The sequence below is a fragment of the Callorhinus ursinus genome, unplaced genomic scaffold (genome assembly GCF_003265705.2).
Source record: "Callorhinus ursinus isolate GAN/ISIS: 27379988/994484 unplaced genomic scaffold, GSC_fseal_2.0 scaffold96, whole genome shotgun sequence".
In the NCBI taxonomy this organism is placed as follows: domain Eukaryota; kingdom Metazoa; phylum Chordata; class Mammalia; order Carnivora; family Otariidae; genus Callorhinus; species Callorhinus ursinus.
Window position 1 is genome coordinate 1824718 of NW_027397158.1, and position 9005 is coordinate 1833722.

At 59.5% G+C, this 9005-nt stretch overlaps 1 long non-coding RNA gene across 1 annotated transcript in view; it reads left to right on the forward strand.

Moving 5' to 3' along the window:
- LOC141371761 (uncharacterized) overlaps window positions 1-2957 on the forward strand; it is an 18098-nt gene extending 15141 nt beyond the window's left edge. The window contains exon 3 of the long non-coding RNA XR_012376973.1: window positions 2839-2957. This is a non-coding gene — a long non-coding RNA (uncharacterized lncRNA). The remainder of the gene's footprint in view (window positions 1-2838) is intronic.
- The last annotated feature ends 6048 nt before the right edge of the window (window positions 2958-9005 follow it).

Below are 9005 nucleotides of genomic sequence, written 5' to 3' on the forward strand. Positions count from 1 at the left end.
AGCCCAGTCTAGCCCAGCCCAGCCCAGCCCAGCCCAGCCCAGTCCAGTCCAGCCCAGCCCAGCCCAGCCTGCCCAGCCCAGCCCAGCCCAGCCTGCCCAGCCCAGCCCAGCCCAGCCCAGCCCAGTCCAGCCAAGCTCAGCCCAGAGCACAGCCCAGCCCAGCCCAGGTCCTGGATATCTCCTAAAGCAGGGTGTGCTTGTGGGTTGGAGTCTGTGGCATTTGGGGAAGCGTGTGTTGGAGGTGAGGCCAGAGGGAAGAAGACCAGCAGGGCCACGCAGCTGTGGAAGGTGGGGCTCTGGTGCTGTGAGTACCTGACCAGCCCTCCCCATGGTGGGATGTGCAATAAACATTATGTGACTGGTCACAAACCACTCAAATCAGCACAAGGTCTGCCATGCGTGGAGCCAGCCGCAAGCTCAGTGACCTAACGCAAGTGAGTGGGTTGAGATCAGCGCCATGGAAATGAGCAAATGCCACAGTGGAGTCCCAGCCCTCTGAGCATTGATGGTTCAGCATTTCCCAGCACACCACTGATTTCACTGATTTACTAAGCATTAGGGTAGATCGGGTGTTCCCCCAGAATAACGCCGACCTCATCCCTCTAGTGCCGCAGGTCGTGTGGTGTGGAAGGGGGCAGATGGCTCCCCAGGGAAGAAGGGACCCGGGCCCATGTGGGCGCCATGTGCAGCGGGCATCGGGAACCTTGATTAGTAGCAGCCATCGATGGGACCGACCTCTGGGCCTGCTTCCAGGTGGGACTCGGTGCCCGCACCCCTGGAGGCCTGGGCTCCATGCTGGGGCCAGAGCACTTGGAACAGGGCCTGCCACGGTGGGCTGGGGCAGAGCGGGGCTGCCAGACCAGGGCTGGCTCGTACAGGGGAGCTCTCCAGCCCAGGTCCCTGCCGCGGGGGTGGCCTGGAGGACCCCTAGCACAGCCCGTGTTCTGCGATCCAGAAGAGTGCCCAAGCTGGGCGTGCTGGTGCGTTCACTCACTGGCACCCTCACTGTCCAGTGAGCATGGCTGGCTGGGTCCAGTGAGTCCAGTCCAGGTGACTGGACAGGCTCTGTCCTCAGGCACTCATAGTTAGCAGGAGAGAGATAAACAAGAGAGAAGAAAGAACACACGAAAAGTGTGTCTAGTGCAACCTGCTGGGGCAGGAGAGGGAACTCGTCCTAATTTCCAGGGCCTTCTCCAGGGACCGTGGGCGTTCCTGGCATCTCTGCCTCCTTGACTTACAATTTCTGAGCGAGTCCCGTTCCTGGCCACCGAGTCTCTCCCAGACACCGGCTTGCTGGCCGGCCCTACTCACGCCTCCTGCTTTGTGGCCCTGGGGCGCCCGGGCCTAGAAGGATGTCTGGCTGCCCTGGGCCCACCTGCTTCCCGGCCGCTCCTCAGCCCTGGTCCCAGCCCGCGGCCTTCTCCTCTTGGGCAGCTGGGCTGCGAGCAGGTGCCGAGGGCTGGCGGCGCTGCACGGAGGCCTTGGGGTGGGTCAGCGCCGGGACCGCGAAGTCGGGCTCCCCGCTGGGGGGCAAAGTTGGCTTTTGCTATTGAATTGGATATAAACTGTCGAACTAGGAATATCGCACTGGGGATATAAACTGTGAGTTTTAAGAGCCCAGAGAAGCATGTGAGAAATCTTGAAGGGCTTTAACTCTCTTATCTCCGAGCCACGGCCCAGGGAAGCCGGCAAACGCCGGAGCAGCTGAGAGTGGTGCCCGGGCGGGTGGGGCCCGCGGGCGGCTTTGCAGGGCCCGTCCCTCCTGGTGGCGAATCACCTCTGCCGTGGGACAGTGGGGCCTGCAGGGACCACATGTTCCCCCAGCTTCAAAGCTTGCACACACCCTTGGTTTTTTTTCCTTAGTCACCTTTTCGCTGAAGAATAATATACACACAGAAGAGTTCACAAATCATAAATGTACAGCTTGATGCATTTAAAAGAGCGACCGCACCCCACGAAACCGCCATCCAGACGAAGACACAGAACATTAGCAGGGCCCCGCGGCCCCTCCTCGCCTCCTCTCAATGACCCTGCCCAGGGAGCCGCGACTCTGACTTCCATCACCATCAGTGAGTTTTGTCTGGGCTTGGACTTTGCATAAATGAAATCGTACAGTGCAAACTCCTTTGTGTCTGGTTTCTTGTGCTCAGAGTCGTGCAGGTTATTACTGGCAGAAGTTCATTCTGTTTTCATCGCTGAACTCGGATGTGTGACTGTAGTTTTCTGCAAGTGTTCCTCTGTATTGTGGTCGGTGGCACTTGTGTCCAGCTCCACGGCCACGGTGAAGAGCTGGGCTCTCGATGAACATACACACGCATTTCTAGGAGTGGGCTGTGGAGTCACGGGATGTGCGGACTTCCAACTTAGGGAGATAGTGCCAGACAGTTTTCTAAAGTGGTGCTTCCCCGAAACGGGAGAACTCGCCTTGCTTTGCACCGACGAGAGCCCTTGATTTTGTCAGTTCTTTTGTGCCAGACACTCTGCTGACCATCGTGCCTTTAATGTGGTTTTCCACGGTGACTGATGAGGCCGATCACTTTTCTCACGTGTTTGTTTACCATTTTGTGAATTCCTTTTCAAGTCTTTCACCTGTTAGAAAACTGAGTTGTCCCTGGGGAGCCTGGGGGCTCAGTCGGTGAAGCATCTGCCTTCGGCTCAGGTCATGATCCCGGGGTCCTGGGATCGAGCCCCGCATCGGGCTCCCTGCTCCGCGGGAGGCCTGCTTCTCCCTCTCCCTCTCCCCCTGCTTGTGTTCCCTCTCTCACTGTGTCTCTCTGTCAAATAAATAAATAAAATCTTAAAAACAAACAAACAAACCTAACTTGTCCCTGTGCACAGATGTCCACGGCAGCCTCACCGAGCGTTGGCCACCCTGGGAAGCCACCGAGACGCCCTGCAGCAGGTGAACAGATAAATGCGCTGGGGCTCATCAGGACGGTGGAGGATTACTCAGCACTAAGGAGAAACCATGAAAAGATGGGGTAGGACGTGGGGGAGCTCGAATGTGTATTTCTTGGTGAAAGAAGTAAATCTGAAAAGGTTGCACACGGCGTGGTTCCGGCTCTGACCTCCTGGAAAAGGCAGAATTACAGAGACAATAAAATGGTCTGTGGTTACTCAGGGCTGGGGTTGGAGGAGGGGCGAGCCGGCGGCGCGCGGAGGGTTCCTTGGGCAGTGAGGTTATTCTGTGTGATGCCCTCCCCATGGGGACACATCACTACACGCTTGCACGGACCCACGGAGTGCACACCGCCAAGAGTGAGCCCCAACGTGAACCATGGACTTCGGGCAGCTGTGAGATGTTAATGTGGGTCCGTGGATTGTGAGGAATGTCCCAAGGTGGTGGGGGGGGGGGTCGCAGCGGGGGAGGCTGTGCGTGTGTGGGGGGCCGGGGTGTCTGGGAAGTCTCTGCACATTCTTTCTGTTCAGTTTTGCTGTGAGCCTGAGACTGCTCACAAAGTAAAGTTTATTAATTAAAAATGCAACATGGAGAAAAGAAGCAAGAAACGAAATAATATGTTCAGTATGATTTCAGTTATAGAGAGCGACTTTATAGAATTTATTGAGACGTTTGTTAAGGGCTAGTGCGTGATTATTTTTGAAAAGCGTGTGGGTGCCGGAAAAGAGGAGGTAGTCACTGGTTGGAGAGCACAAAGTATATTATGCAGGTGAAAAAATAGGTAATGTCAAGTTTTATATGCTTGCACGCCTATTTTCAATTATATTAAATTTCCTGAGTGAAATCTCTAATATTTTTGTGTGGCCAAAGGGTTTTTCTGGACAAAACTCAAGTGCAAAGGAACCGTTTTATTTGAATCCATGGTAGTTGCTGGGCAGAAACCTGCCTCTCAGCCAGCCCCGGGCACCCTCCCAGCCCACCCGACTTGTCTCGGGCCCCGAGGCCAGGGGTCTCTCCCCACCCAGACCTCTGGTGTGTCTCCAGCGCGGCTGTTGTGGACACACACGGGCCGAGGGCGCTGGGCCGGTGGCTGTCGGACAGAGTTCACCTCCCGGGACATTGCGAGCCTCTTCTTCTCCCCCAGGCTGGCTGCACCCCTGCTCTCAGCTCCAGGGGCCTCGAGGGCCTGGCGGGTCTCCTCGGTGACGCGGAAGGGACGGCATTCTCTCGCTCCGTGCTGGTTGCTGAGTCCCATCTGCTGCTCTGGGCCTTTTTGACCTTCAGAGCAGAGTCCGAGTATCTGTGCTCGATCTGTCCCCATCACTTTCTCCTCACCCTGGTTTTAAAAAAGAAATAGTTTCCCCACGTCACTGTTGATGCAAAGTCACTGGGGTCAGTGCCTGCGTTCTGAGGCGTTTGCAAGGCCCCGGCCTGGCTGTTTTCCTGCCTTCTCTCCCTCAAACCTGGGAGATCAGGGCCCAGGGCCCCGGCTTTGGTCTTGGCCTGTGGGGACTGGACTCTGGTGCCAGGACTGGGCGGGAGCCAGGGTGGAGGTGCTCGGTGCTCTCGGCAAAGGCTGAGTTCCCGAGAGGCCGTGCTCCCTACGGTTCCTCACAGGCTCGGCCGGGCCCACGGCCCTGCAGCCCCTCCGTGTCCACTCTTGGTCCAGCAGACAGAAGAGCAGTGGGCAGGGCTGGAGGCCCGGGGAGGGGCTGCCTGGCTGGGTGGGGCCGGCGCAGGCTGTGGCTTCTGGGAGCAATCTGCTCAGGACCCGGCAGGGTTGCCATCCGCCTGGTTAGCCCCCCGGAGTATCACTCCTCGCAGACTGGGCCCCCGGGGTCTGCCTGTCTTCCTTTTCCAGAGAGGGAGTGTTTATGTTCTTGTCCTCGCGGACAGCTGAGTTCATGGTGGGGAGAGCCTGCTGGACGGTGGTGCTGGACCTGGGCTCTCTGTCCAGGCGTGTCAGTTAGCAGGCCGCAATCACCAGACAAGTCGCTCACTGCACTCCTGCTGGGAAGTGCATGTCCTGTTAGGAAGCGCACGCCCAGGGACCCTCGCCCAGGTCTGGGGAGAGGGCTTCCTCCTGCTCCTGGTGAAGGGCCCACGGAGCTCCGAGGCCCAGGGCCGGCCGTCCGCACCTGACCCTCCTGGCCACTGTTTGTTGCTGGCCGAGAGCCTAGGTAACTTCTCGGGGTGGGCAGCTGAGGGCTCAGCGTCCGGTTGGTGCTGCCCAGGCTGACCTTGTGCTTCCGGGCCCTCGCCACGTCGGCCTTTCTGCCATGCTCTGGGGATGGGATAGACACACACCAATGGGGAGAAGCATTTCTTCTCATGCCCAGAAGCCATGGCCTGGTGGGAGCTGCTGGCCCTGAGACTCTCCATGCACACTGCGCACCACCTGCTCTCCGGCAAAATTCCAGCCCCCCTCCTCTGCCTGACGCCCTCCTGTGTCGAGCCTTGCCCCGTGGTGAAGTCCCCACCACTGGGCCAAGCGGCCCCTTCTCTGATGCAGCTGGCTTGGCCCCATGTGCCTTCCCTGCGCTTGGCGGATCCCAGAGGCAGGGATGCCCTGGTCTGTCTCAGTTAGTAACCAGCCCCGTGTGTTTGGTAAGGATTTGTTAAGTGAATCAGGAGAGAAAAACCCCAGATCCCAAATAGGACAAGCCACAGACTGGAAAGAGATATTTGTAACATGGATAACGGACAAAACTTATATCCAGAATACGTAAGGAGCTCCCGTGAAAGAGGTGCGAGATAGCAGGCGACCGGACAGGAAACGAGGCAGGACGCCGGACCCGCGGGCTTGTGCCCAGCCCCGTGGTGATCAGGGAGCCGCAGGCTGAGCTAGAGTGAACTACCATGACACGGCGCGGACGGGGTGTGGACCACACAAGGACACAGTGAGGACTTTCCCGGGCCAGGGAGCTTCGGGAGCTGGTTTCACATGGTGTCACCTAGAAGGTGCACCCCTGACCCGGCATCCTCGCCTCTGCTCCCGACACGATCCCTGGCGAGATCTGGTGAGTGTACGGCACCGACATATAAGGCCAGATGGCCCTAGCGGCCCCGTTTCTCGCCGCTGGGAATTGGAAACGGCCCACACGCCACAGGAGAATGGAGACTTGCGTCGGCGTGGGCGTGGGGTGCAGAGGAGCGGGGCTTGGCCGGGGTCTCTGGGTCCTGACGCGCCCCAGGGGGCTGAGGTGACAGGCTCCTCTCGGCTTTTCGTGTCCTTGCCCTGCCTGAGGACATCGAAGCCTTTCCTGGATGCAAGACGTGCAGGGGAAACTCAGCCATGGTGCCACGGCAGCTGAGGGCACAGGCGCGTCAGATTCGAAGACCCTGTGACGGTGTGTGTTTCAGGGAGGCTCCCAGACGGCGTTGACTACCACTCCCTCTGCGCTGTGAGCATGAGCGTACAGGCATCGAGTTTGCAAACGTCTAGTTGTTCATTTAAATACGTTTGAATATTACAGTAAAGCCGACTTCAGTCAACTCTAAAGCAGTAGGAATTGTATTTTCCCTTTAAAGCTGTTCTAGGGGTTTCTCTCAGGGACAGGGCTGGGGTCACCCGGAAAGCTGGGGCTCTCAGGGGTCCTAGGGATTGTTGGGCCTGGGTGCTGAGGAGGAGGAGGGACCCGGCTGCGGCCTCCTGGGGCCACTGAGCTGGGCCTGGGGCTAGATGCTCTTGATGTGACCAAGCACCACCAGACCGTCCTTGGTGCCCAGTGTCTGGGAGCTCAGTGCTTCCCGTCCTGGGACCCAGTCCCCTCCTGAGCCTTTGGAGGCCTGGTGCAGGGCTGTGTGAGCGTTCCAGGGCAGATCTGCCAGATGAATGCCTGCATCGGGGCTGGGAGGCCGCCAGTGTGGTCTCCCCCAATGACAGCCTTCGATAACCAGGCCTCTGCATCATTCCTCAGGAATGCGACTCAGCCTGTGCGGGCCACAGCCGTGCTGCTGGGCTGGTATCACAGGACCCTCCGGGCCGGGCCTCGCCTCCCTCCTCCTCCTCTGGCCCCGGGGCTGGGCTGGGGCGCCACTCTCACACAGATGCCTGAGCATGGGGTCACTGGACTGTGGGGGGCAGCCTCCATGTGACATGGCTCGGGGCCTGGCCATCGCCAGATGCCTGCTGGACAGTGCAGGGCGATGGCCTTGGGGTCACCTCTGCTGTCAGCCAGGAGCCTCGGGCCCAGAGTCACGTCCGTGACTGTGAGGAGGGCCAGGGCAGGGCAGGGCAGGGCCAGCATGGACAGGCTGGCCGGGGCACAGAGGCCCACAGGGTCAAGGGGGGAGGGTGGGCCCGGAGGCGCCTGCACCAAGCCTGTCCCAGGGGCTACGGTGTTTGCAGCCTGGAGGCCTGGACTTGGCCTGGTCAGAGCCCCACATGGGCCCTGCAGGCGGTGAGAACTAAGAAGGGGGTGTGGGGTGGGGGTGCCTGGCCTGGAGCCAGTCCAGGAGGAGCAGGTGCTGGGGTTCAGGGTGCCTTTGTCACAAGGCCTCAGAGGTGGGGGCCACGAGAGGCTCTCACAGGACGGCAGAACAGCGGGATCGGTGCTCCGGGATGCCACCAGCTGTGCTGAGCGCCTGGGCAGAGTGCGTGTGAGTGTGCGTGTGAGTGTGTGCATAGCTGAGTGTTGGGGCGTTGAGGGTAGGGGGCCCTCGGCCATCACCCCTCTCAGGAGGGCGTGGGAGGTTAGCAAAAATAAACATGCAATTTACCCTCCACCCGAGTGTAAAGACCTCCACAAATCTATCCTCCTGTTTTAAAGATTGATTTTATTGTATTCCTCAAGCCATACGACAAGTATATATTATTTTGTCAAAATATACGGATATGTTCTATGAGTTCTTTTGTGCATATGATACATTTAATGCTAAAAACGTGAATATAAGGACTAGACGATCCTGTTCACAAGGATAGGGGACAAGGCTGGGCGTATCCAGGGGGGTAAGAGGTACCTGCATTCCCGGGCCCTGGACACACACGGCCTCACCATTCTCCAGCCTGACGTGGGTGCTCCTTTCCTGGGCTGGGTGGGGGCAGCCTCAGGCCCACCTATGCCTCTCTGTCCTCCTTCCCCGGGCCTCTGTCCCTTGTGCCCCCCGCACATAAGTCAGGAGATCCCGCCAGCTGAGGGCAGAGTGTGGACATGCAGGGGCGGTTGCGCGGGTGGCGGGGGCGCAGCGGGTGAAGGAATCACTGGCGTCACCAAAGCAAAGGAAGGCTTCGGACAGGAGTGACCAGCTGGGGCAGACCCTGAACACCAGTCCTGCGCTGGTCAGAGGCCCCGCTAATGTCTGCTGGGCTTGTTCCACGGCCCCTGGGCACATGGCCGCTGGGCTGGGCAGGCTTGGCTGAGGAAGCTAGAGAGATGGAGAGAGCGAGAGCCAGAGAGAGCATGTGTGTGACATGTGTGGACTCAGGCCTGGCTGTGAAGGTGAAGTGGGTGCAGACCGCTGTGACTCAGTGGGCAGGAGACTGACACTGGCCACGAGGACCCAGTTTGAGGGGTCAGGGGGGATCCATCCAAGAGGAGGCTTCAGTGTTCCCAGGGGGGAGTTCAGAACCGGCGGCAGCTCTGTGGGGCCGCTCCAGCCCTCCTGCCCCGCTGCTCCTCCCCAGGCCGGGCCCCCCACCTCTGGGGGAGTGAGCCCAGGACTTCAAAGGCCCGACGAGGCTCCCAACCCACTCCCACGGCCTTGAGCACAGAGGTTCCTTGTTTCCCTGCCCCAGGCCCTTCCTGCCCCCCCGCCCACAGCAGTCAACAGGAAGCCCTTGGGGTTGTCAGCTCAGGGGACCCCCAGCAGCACCACTCAGACCAGTCCTGGGCCTCACTCGGGTCCTGTGAGCCTGGCCTGCCCAGGACACCCTCAGGCTGCCTCTGGGCCAGTATTCATGGGAGTGACAGGCAGAGAAGGGAGGCCCTTCTACTTTCTGCAATGGCAGCAGCTGCACCGGTTTCCAGAAGCTTCGACAGAGACCACCTGCTAAAGAACCAGAAAAGTGGGGACTGCCTTAGCCCAGAAACAGCTGACAGGCAGAGGCCAAGTCAGGATCGGAGGCCCAGGCCAGGGTGGGGGCGAGGCCAGCTCTCCAGACAGG